Source organism: Otolemur garnettii, unplaced genomic scaffold (assembly GCF_000181295.1).
Source record: "Otolemur garnettii isolate 467f Iridium unplaced genomic scaffold, OtoGar3 scaffold00286, whole genome shotgun sequence".
Taxonomy (NCBI): Eukaryota; Metazoa; Chordata; class Mammalia; order Primates; family Galagidae; genus Otolemur; species Otolemur garnettii.
In genome coordinates, this window is record NW_003852681.1 from 706,891 (window position 1) to 716,724 (window position 9,834).

Consider the following 9,834-nt stretch of genomic DNA (forward strand, 5'->3'; position numbering starts at 1 on the left):
AAGACATGAAACTATGAAAATACTAGAAGAAAGTGTAGGGAAAACACTTGAAGAAATTGGCCTGGGCGAAAATTTTATGAGGAGGACCTCTCGGGCAATTGAAGCAATGTCAAAAATACACTTTGGGGACCTGATCAAACTTAAAAGTTTCTGCACAGCCAAGAACACAGTAAGTAAAGTGGTTAGACAGCCCTCAGAATGGGAGAAGATATTTGCTAGTTATGTCTCCGACAAAGGTTTAATAACCAGAATCCACAGAGAACTCAAATGTATTAATAAGAAAAAAACAAGCGATCCCATCTCAGGATGGGCAAGGGACTTGAAGAGAAACTTCTCAGAAGAAGAGAGGCACATGGCCTACAGATATATGAAAAAGTGCTCTCCATCCTTAATCATCAGAGAAATGCAAATCAAAACTACCTTGAGGTACCACCTAACCCCAGTAAGATTAGCCCATATCACAAAATCCCAAAACCAGAGATGTTGGCATGGATGTGGAGAAAAGAGAACACTTCTACACTGCTGGTAGGAATGCGAATTAATTCATTCCTTTTGGAAAGACATCTGGAGAACACTGAGAAAACTAAAAATAGACCTGCCATTTGATCTTGCAATTCCTTTATTAGGTATATATCCAGAAGACCAAAAATCACATTACAACAAAGATATTTGTATCAGAAAGTTTATTGCAGCCCAATTCATAATTGCTAGGTCATGGAAAAAGCCCAAATGCCCATAAACCCATGAATGGATCAATAAATTGTCATATATGTACACCATGGAATACTATGCGGCCCTAAAGAAGGATGGAGACTTTACCTCCTTCATGTTTATATGGATGGAATTAGAAAATGTTCTTCTTAGCAAAGTATCTCAAGAATGGAAGAAAAAGTATCCAATGTACACAGCCCTACTTTGAAACTAATTCATAGCTTTTATAGGAATGTCATAACCTAATTATAGCCTTAGAATATGGGAAAAGGCGGAGGGGGAGGGGGAGGGGAGGGGGTGGATGGGGAAGGGAAGTTGAGTGGTGGGGTCACCTCTATGGTTTATCTTACAAGTGAAGATAAATGAAGTGAATCTTTCTAAAAGCAGAGTATGAACATTTTAACTCAATAACTAAGAAAATGGCATGAAGGTTATGTTAACCAGTTTGATAAGAGTATTTCAAAATGTTTATGAAAACAGCACACTGTACCCCACGATTGCATTAATGTACACAGTTATGCTATAAGAAATTTTTTAAAATATATGAGAACTAAGATAATAAGTCTCAGAAGAAAACACAGGAGTTTTTATGACCTTGGATTTGGCAATGAGTTATTATATATGACACCAAAAGCATAAGCAACGAAAGAAAAAAGTAAGAACTTGGACTTCATCAAAAATTTTAAAAACATTTGTATTTTCAGGACACCATCTCAAGAAAGTGCGATGATAACCCCACAGAATAGGAGAAAACATAGTAAATAATATATCTGATAATGGGACTTGTATCTAGAATATATAAAGAACTCTTACAACTCAACAATGAAAAGACAAATAACTCAACTGAAAAATAGGCAAAGGACTTGAACAGAAATTTCTCCAAAGATGATAAAGAAACGGCCATGACATACATGAAAAAAATTTCTATATAATCCATTAGGGAAATGAAAACAAAGCCACAGTGAGATATCACTTCACACCCATGAGGATTACTATAATTTTTTAAAGGGAAAATAATTAGTGTTGGCAAGGATATTGAGAAATTGGAAACTTTGTACATTGCTTATGTGAATGTAAAATTGTGAAGCCACTATGGAAATCAGTTTGGTATTTCCTTCAAAAAAGTAACTGCACTCTGGCACAGTAGCTCACATCTGTAATCCCAGTTACTTGGGAGGCTGAGTGATTTTGAGGGCCAGGAGTTTGAGATCTAACCTGGGGAACATAAAAAGATCCTGTCTCTCTCTCAAAAAAAATATATAAACATGGAATTTCCACATGACTCAGCAATTCCACTCTTAGAAATATAGTCAAAAGGCCACCACCACTGCTTTCAAAGAAGCACATTGGCAGGTCCTCAGTCCAATGAGAGCAGCAGCAATTTTCTATTTTGTACATATATTATTTTGTATGTACTGTATATGATGACTTTAGTGAGCAGTGACCATTGTAAAGGTGATCAGAAAAATATATATTTTTCAGTGACACAAGACTAAAATACAACCTTGTATCATGCAATACAACCACAGAAACAAGTGGTATAGGCAACAGCTGAGCAGATGTGTCTTGCTCAAGTAATCTTTGATAAAAGCAATTCATATTTTGAAACTAAAGTTAAACAGCTTATGGAAGTGACAGAGAAAAATCAGAATGAATGCATAGTGGCCCTACTTGACTGTAATGGAGATGTAAATAAAGTCATCAATATATTGCTGGAAGGGAATAAAGACACAACTTCATAGGAGACAGTAGGAGGAAAGAAGAGGAATTTTGGGAAAGAAAATTTGGAAAGCAAAGAGAATAGACAGAAGAGGAGTGAGAGAGAAGCAAGTCATGTCCATGAAAATAGCAACTGCAAAGGAAGAGGTGGTAATTGTGTCAGAGAGTTTAGAAGTGAAGAAAATGAAATTGATAACAATCAAGGGGACAAACCTTTAAACCATGGCAAGCGAGCCCAAGGTAGAGGATTTGGATGTGGCAGAGGGAGAGGGGCAGGAAGGTTCTCAACCCAAGGCATGGGTACATTTAATCCTGTAGACTATTCAGATTCTCCAACTACAGATGGGTATGGGACAAAACTAGTAGTTTGGGAATCTGTGCAGAATGGCACAGATGAGGGAACTGGGGCCTGGAAGAATTCTGTAGAAGAGTGGACAGCAGAAGGCTGGACTGAAGATCTTTCTGAAACCAAGGTCTTCACTGCCTCGTCTGTTCCAAAAGAAAATCATGGCACACCTGGGCAAAGCATTGATCTTGTAATCTTACTCCAGAAGTCTGCTCCTCCCAGTCAAGCCTCAGATGTCAGCTCCCTTGAAACTTCCCAAGAGCAGGATTTTGGCCAAGCCATTGTCTTCAAAATTCTCAACACAACAATCAGATAGCACCAGGGACTGGCAGCTAGCTCCACAGCTGTCAACTCCAATTCTTCACAGAGCCTGTCATCTGTACTTGGATCAGGATTTAGAGAGCTTACATCAAAAATGGTGAACATCACCAGTTCCCAGATTTTGGAGCAGTTGAAAGCTCCAAGTTTGAGCCAATTTACTACCACCCCAAGTTCACAGCAGAATAGTATGAGTCTCCCTACAACTACTACTTCTTGGTAACTCAAGTCCTCAGCATTGCAGTCCTCTGTCCTCAGTCATTTTGACTTCAAATCTCAGCCTGAGCCATCCCCCGTGCTTAGCCAGTTGAGCCAGTGACAGCAGCACCAGACCCAAGCAGTCACTGTACCTCCTCCTGATTTGGAGTCCTTTCCTTCCCAGGCAAAACATTGAGAATCAGCACCCGGAGACAGTAACTCCACTGTCAACAAACAATTGCAGCTACCCAGCATGACCATTGACAATATCACTGTCTGCCCACCCACCACAGCCCAAATACATGAAACTTTCTAGGAGGCGGATACCTCCAGGATCTAAGATTCCAGTTTCTACAGTGGAAATGACTGGTTCAGCAGATGTCACAGGATTAAACATTCAGTTTGGAGTTCTAGAACTTGGATCAGAACCCTCACTCTCTGAATTTGGATCCAGGCCAAACAGTGAAAATAGTAATCAGACACCCATCAGCTTATATTCAAAAGCTTTAAGTGAGCCTTTGAGTACGTTTTTACCAGTGACCAGTGAAATACAGAATTCCACCTATATACAACTTCAGCAATTACCTCCTCCAATCTGACCAGTTCTGTCAGGGCCCAGGACTGACTAGGTCTCGGGCCCGGCTTAGGTAGGTTCTGGACGCGGACCGCTAAGCTACCTTGCTCAAGAACAGTTTCTCTTAGGTGCCTGAGGGCTATCTACCTTAGCTGGAGAGAGAGTGTGTGTGTCTTAGAGTAAAGCAGTCTTCTTAGCATGGATAGATCTTAGTCTTTGGCAGAGTTTAGTAATCCTCAGCAGAGAAACACCATACTGGCATTCTGCAGGAAGGAGAGGAGACAGAGTCAGAGTAAGCGAGTCTGTGATAGTGCACACTCTCAACTGCCTTCTCCTCCAGCCTAATATACAGCTGATCTTGTGCTTCTCAACACCACAAGTGTAGAGAATGCCAATTCACCAATGCCCTCATCTCGTGAGTTCTCATGCTTGTTAGAACTAAATCCCTCTCCATGCCCTTTTCACCAAGGTGTTCCATTATTGAGCTAGGTGTTTCTTATAACTCTCACTCCTCCTAGCCATAGGCTATATGGGCTGCTACATTCCCCCCCACCTTTTTAATATACAAACAAAATAATATTTAATGTGGTAGGGGAAGTTATTCCTGTTATCTAGCCCTTTTCTTGCTAGGCAAAATATGGTAATTGTCAAAGTTCAGAGTTCCAGGTATGGTATGGGCTCTTTAAATAAGGAAGCCCAATACAGATGTAAACTATTAGCTGCTACTAGGGAAAAATGATGATTGTAATGTTAATTCCCTTAAAGGTCTTTTTAAACTGAGAAAATCTTTGCTGAGAGAATTTACCATTTATTTAACTGTACAAACTTTCCTTTGATATTTACTTAATGGACGAACAAAAGATAACACTTTCTTTGCAATCTTTGCAAACACGGATTTTTCTATTACCATTCTGAAGGCTTTGCTACTTGCAGTCCTAAATCCACCCTTCACAGATCTCAAAAGACTGTTCCTTGTGGACTAATGGTCTCGCACTTCACAGTTTCTCTCAAAGGCTCTGTTACTCACAGTCCTTCAGTGGTACCACACTTCACAATTCCTTGGTAGCGGAGTTTTTCCTGCTTTCAAGCTGCTTTTCCAGTGGAATTTTTACTAATTGATTCCAGACTCTTTTTTCAAATGGAGCTCCCTAGCACAAAGGTGGTTTAACTCTTAGTTACTCTTCCCTCCCTTTGTTCTTCCTCTCATAATCTTCCAAAGGAGTCACTTGCTTCAGAGTGTCCCTTTCCCCTTTGGGCCATGTTCAGGCTCTTTAGCTGGACTCGGTTATAGTACACAGATGCTGATGAGAGGTGGGTTACCCCTTCACCATGCAGGATAACCAAATATTCCACAAACATATTTAATCTAATTATTCTCCATCATCATCCATTGGTCTGGTTTAATTTCCTCAGTTGTATGCTGAGGCACCACAGGTCTAACCAAGCTGGCAGAGTGCTACCATGGCATAGAACTGAATTATACTGTTTTTCCAAGAATAGTTTGAAATGAAAATATTTACTGTTTTAACTTCTTTCATTTACCAGTGGGTCCCGATTCTGGCCCAACTGATAATTTCCCTACAATAAAGGTATTCCATCTTTATCAAATTGAGAACGGCATTCGTTTGCCCAGTGAAAGCCTTTTCTACACTTGGGACATACACCTGGAGGTTTACATGCTCTTTGTTCCTTTTCCTTAGCATTCAGCATTCTTTTCCCTTTTAAATACTTTTCTCTGATGGCCTAGCTTCCCACATTTGTGGCATTTGATGTTAACTGGGGGATTTGCCCCCTAATCTTCCACCTGCCCAATTTGAGTTGTCATGTCAATATAGCATTTACCTGCTTCAACTATAAGATTCTTCATCTGATCTCTCAACTGTTTTATATCAGCTGCCATGATCTTAATCTCGTCTTTAAGCTGTTCCATCTGATACTTCAACTGCTGTATCTCATTTTCCATGATTTTTCTCTACTGACTTTCTTTCAGCCTTCTACTTTTTACAATCTTCCCTTTTCAATTCTTAGAACCTTTGTCTGCCTTAAAGGGATAGGAACTCTTTAGCTGTTTCCTTTTACTCTGGAGTCTTAGTTTTACAAAACCTCACTTCCTCTATTTCTTCACCAGCCTCCTTAATCTACATCACTTCTTTTCTCTTTATTTTTTATTTTTTATGGAGACAGTCTCACTTTGTGACCCTCAGTAGAGTACTGTGGAATCATAACTCACAGCAACCTCCACCAACCCCTAGGTCCTTGGGTTTAAGTGATTCTCTAGCCTCAGGATCCCAAGTAGCTGGGATTACAGGTGCCTGCCAGAATGCCTAGCAATTTTTGGTAGAGATGGGGTCTCACTCTGGCTCACTCTGCCTCATGCTGGTCTTCCGCTGGTCTGGAACTCGGCTGAGCTCAGGCGATCCACCCGCCTCAGCCTCCCACAGTACCGGAACAACAGGCATGAGCCACCATGCCCAGCCAGTTCTTTTCTTTTTAAACAGAACTCTTAACTGCCAAAAAGGGATTCGAGTGTCAGTCTCTCAAAAGCTACTTTCTGCTGGCAATGGGTGAAGATATAGGGGAAGGCAATTAGAAGTTCTCTTCCCCTAACTTAATAAACTCTTGCAACCTATTCCCAAACTTTTCTCTTTGCTGTTTTACTGAAGGCTTTTCTCACCCATGAAGCTAAAGGCTTGTTTGCTAAAGGTTCTCATCTCCTAGTTCTATCTTTTCTCTTTCCCTCTTATCTAAAGGCTTTTTTCTGCTTTTTTTCCCCCAGCTGCTTCACAGAAGAGGGTAAAGACTTTTACTGGCTTTTTTTAGAATTCGGAAAGAGAAAATGTAAGAAAAAAGAGGAAAAACCAAATGAGAAAGACCTGCTGTTGGCTGTCTTTCTTAGATATTTCTTTTCCCTCTAAATATTTCTATTTTTCTTCTCTTTTTTCTTATTTGCTAAAGCTTATTTCCCTCTCAGTCTACGTTCACTGAATCCTGCTCACAGCACAATTTGTCACTGGGGGTTACTATACTGCTTCTGACACCACTTGTCAGGGCCTGGGACTGGCCAGGTCTCCGGCCCAGCTTAGGTAGGTTCCAGACACGGACCGCTAAGCTACCTTGCTCAGGAACAGTTTCTCTTAGTTGCCTGAGGGCTATCTACCTTATCTGGAGAAAGAGAGAGAGTGTGTGTGTGTGTCTTAGAGAGAGTAAAGAAGTCTTCTTAGCATGGATAGATCTTAGTCTTAGGCAGAGCTTGGTAATCTTCAGCAGAGAGACACCCTGCTGGCATTCTACAGGAAGGAGAGGAGACAGAGTCAGAATAAGCAAGTCTGTGATAGAAAGTGCATGCTCTCGACTGCCTTGTCCTCCAGCAGCTGATCTTGTGCTTCTCAACACCACAAGTGTAAAGACTGCCAATTCACCAATGCTCTCATCTCACGAGCTCTGATGCTTGTTAGAACTAAATCCCTCTCCATACCCTTTTCACCAAGGTGTTCCATTATTGAGCTAGGTGTTTCTTATAACTCTCACTCCTCCTAGCCATAGGCTATATGGGCTGCTACAAGTTCTTCCCTGAGCTACTAGCCAGTAACAATATCCTCTTCCTATGATCAGAGTTCTGTGCATAACAGGATCACATACCAAAGCACTGAGTCCATCAGAGTTGCTCTGGGAACTATCATGAATGGAAAAGGTTGATGGTCAAAGTCAGAAGACACTAGACACTGCTTCATCTATTCCCAGTCCAAAGACAACAGACCCTCCCTCTACCCTCTCATCTGTGGGTGCCCTGCCCAGCACCAACTCTTGCACTGCACTTCTGCCCTCTACATCCCAGCACACTGGGGACCTATCCAGCAGGCCCCTCTCTCAGCTTAGCAGTCCACTCTCCAGCCATCAGAGCAGCCTCTCTGTACATGGAGCACTCTCCTCGAGCACATCACACACTCACACTAGTGTCAAGAGCACCCCTTCCCTCCAGTCCTCAGCCAACATCTCAACGGTGCAACTTCCACCTCAAGTACTGTGTCCTCAGGTGCCACCCTGCCCAGTAGCATGAACACAGTGAACAGCCTCTGCCTAGCAGTACCACTGCAAGTACACCCAGCAACACTACCCAGGCTGTACCCTTGGTGACCCCAGGCAAAGCACTCCCACGCTTGCCCCAGGGGGGGTACTGCCCCTACTGCACAACCAGTACCTTGTAGACTTTGGAGGACTGCTTCCTGCCTACCCGATCTATGGCTATGATGAGCTCCAGATGCTACAGTCATGGCTGCCAATGGTTTACTGTGGAATTCCCTTTGCTGCACCCACAGCTCTTGCCAGCTGAGACAGGAGCCTAACTAATAATCCCTATTCAAGTGATGTTACATAATTTGGCTGTGGCAACACTGTATCCCCTCTACCCCCCACCACACTTACTCAGCCATAGCAGAGCCAATCTCAGACTCACCACACAGCCCAGCAGCCCTCTCTGAATCCTACACTGCTACCTGGTTACAGCTACACTGCCTTCCCTACTACACGGACATGCCCAGTGCCTTCCAGTATGGGCCTACCATGTTTGTCACTCCAGCCTCAGCCAAGCAGTGTGGTGTGAACCTCAGTGCCCCCACAAACCCCTTCCAGCAGGTAGGCGGTTATGGCAAACACAGCCATAGCACAGGTTATGATGACCTGATCCAGGGGACAGCGCAGGAGAATACACCAAAGGTGACTCTAGTGGATCATTGCAGGCTTCAGCCAAGTCTGCAGGTTCTGGGCCTGGCAAAAGAGTATCAGTTTCTTCAACACCACTGGCTTGCCTGATATGCAAGCCAGCAAGACTCAGACTTTTGACAAGCAGAAATTTCATGCAGGGACCCCTCCACCTTTCAGCCTTGGGTTGCACTAGGCCACTGGCCCCTGGCGCAGCCCCTGGCTATGCACCCTCACTCTTTCTGCACATCTTGCCACCCCACCAGAAGCCCCATTCATTCACAGCTGCTGCATCACCACCTTCCACAGGATACCCAGAGCATCTCAGGTCAGCAGAGCCAGCCCAGCTCCCTGCATCCCAAGTTTCAAGCCTCCAAGCCTGCCTACAGCAACTCTCCATACTGGATAAACTAAACCCTGAAGAGAGTTGGGCTGGGATAGGGCTCACCCTTGATAGGAGAGAACACATGGAGCACATTTCTGGGAGCCTAGTGCCCTTTCCTGAAACTCCTGAGATTCCCAAGACATGTACTGTCAGCCAAGGCTCTGTGGGGAGCCTGTCTCCCAGACTGGCTGTTGTATGTTATGTATTTACATGTATATTTGTAAATGTGACAGAAGTGTGGGGGAGTGAGTTTTCTTCCCCTGTGTAATTACCTTATACCTCTGTTTTAACAAAACTGGTCCCTTTGTCATTTTCCATGGTACCCTGTTCCCAAATTTTAATCTGGGAATAGCAGAAATATCCCCTGCTCAAAATAAATCTTGGCACCTGTTTGTCTTCATATACAGCAGAAACTTCTGCCTCTGGTCTTGTCCCCAGAGACTTGTCTTCCTCTAGCTGACCTTGAAGGCAATAGTCTGAACTGGGGCTCAGATATGTTCATCCATTTAACTCCCTCCCCTTTAAAAAGCCTGCAAGCAAAGGCTCCTCTACTCCAATTGTCCTTCATCTGGTGGGCAACAGTTTCAGGGGTTTTTTGCCCCAACTCCACCTAATAAAGATGTGAGAGCATGAAAAAAAAAAAGAAAGAAATATAGTCAAAAGAATTGAAATAGGTCACAGTGATGGTTGACTAGGGCTCCATGCTCTATGACCTATACAGGCCTCTGCTAGGGGAGTGATGGCCAGAGCCAGAAAAGGGACCAACTTTCAAGAGTCCCGAAGACAAGAGGTAACACGTCAAAATATGGACTCATTTTCCACTACACCTTCATTGTCTAAGCAACTCATAGAAACAAAGGCCACATCTCCCAATACCTGGCAAAC

At 43.1% G+C, this 9,834-nt stretch overlaps 1 pseudogene; it reads left to right on the forward strand.

Moving 5' to 3' along the window:
* Positions 1-2,270: 2,270 nt before the first annotated feature.
* Positions 2,271-8,978, forward strand: LOC100947121 (annotated as a pseudogene).
* Positions 8,979-9,834: the final 856 nt, after the last annotated feature.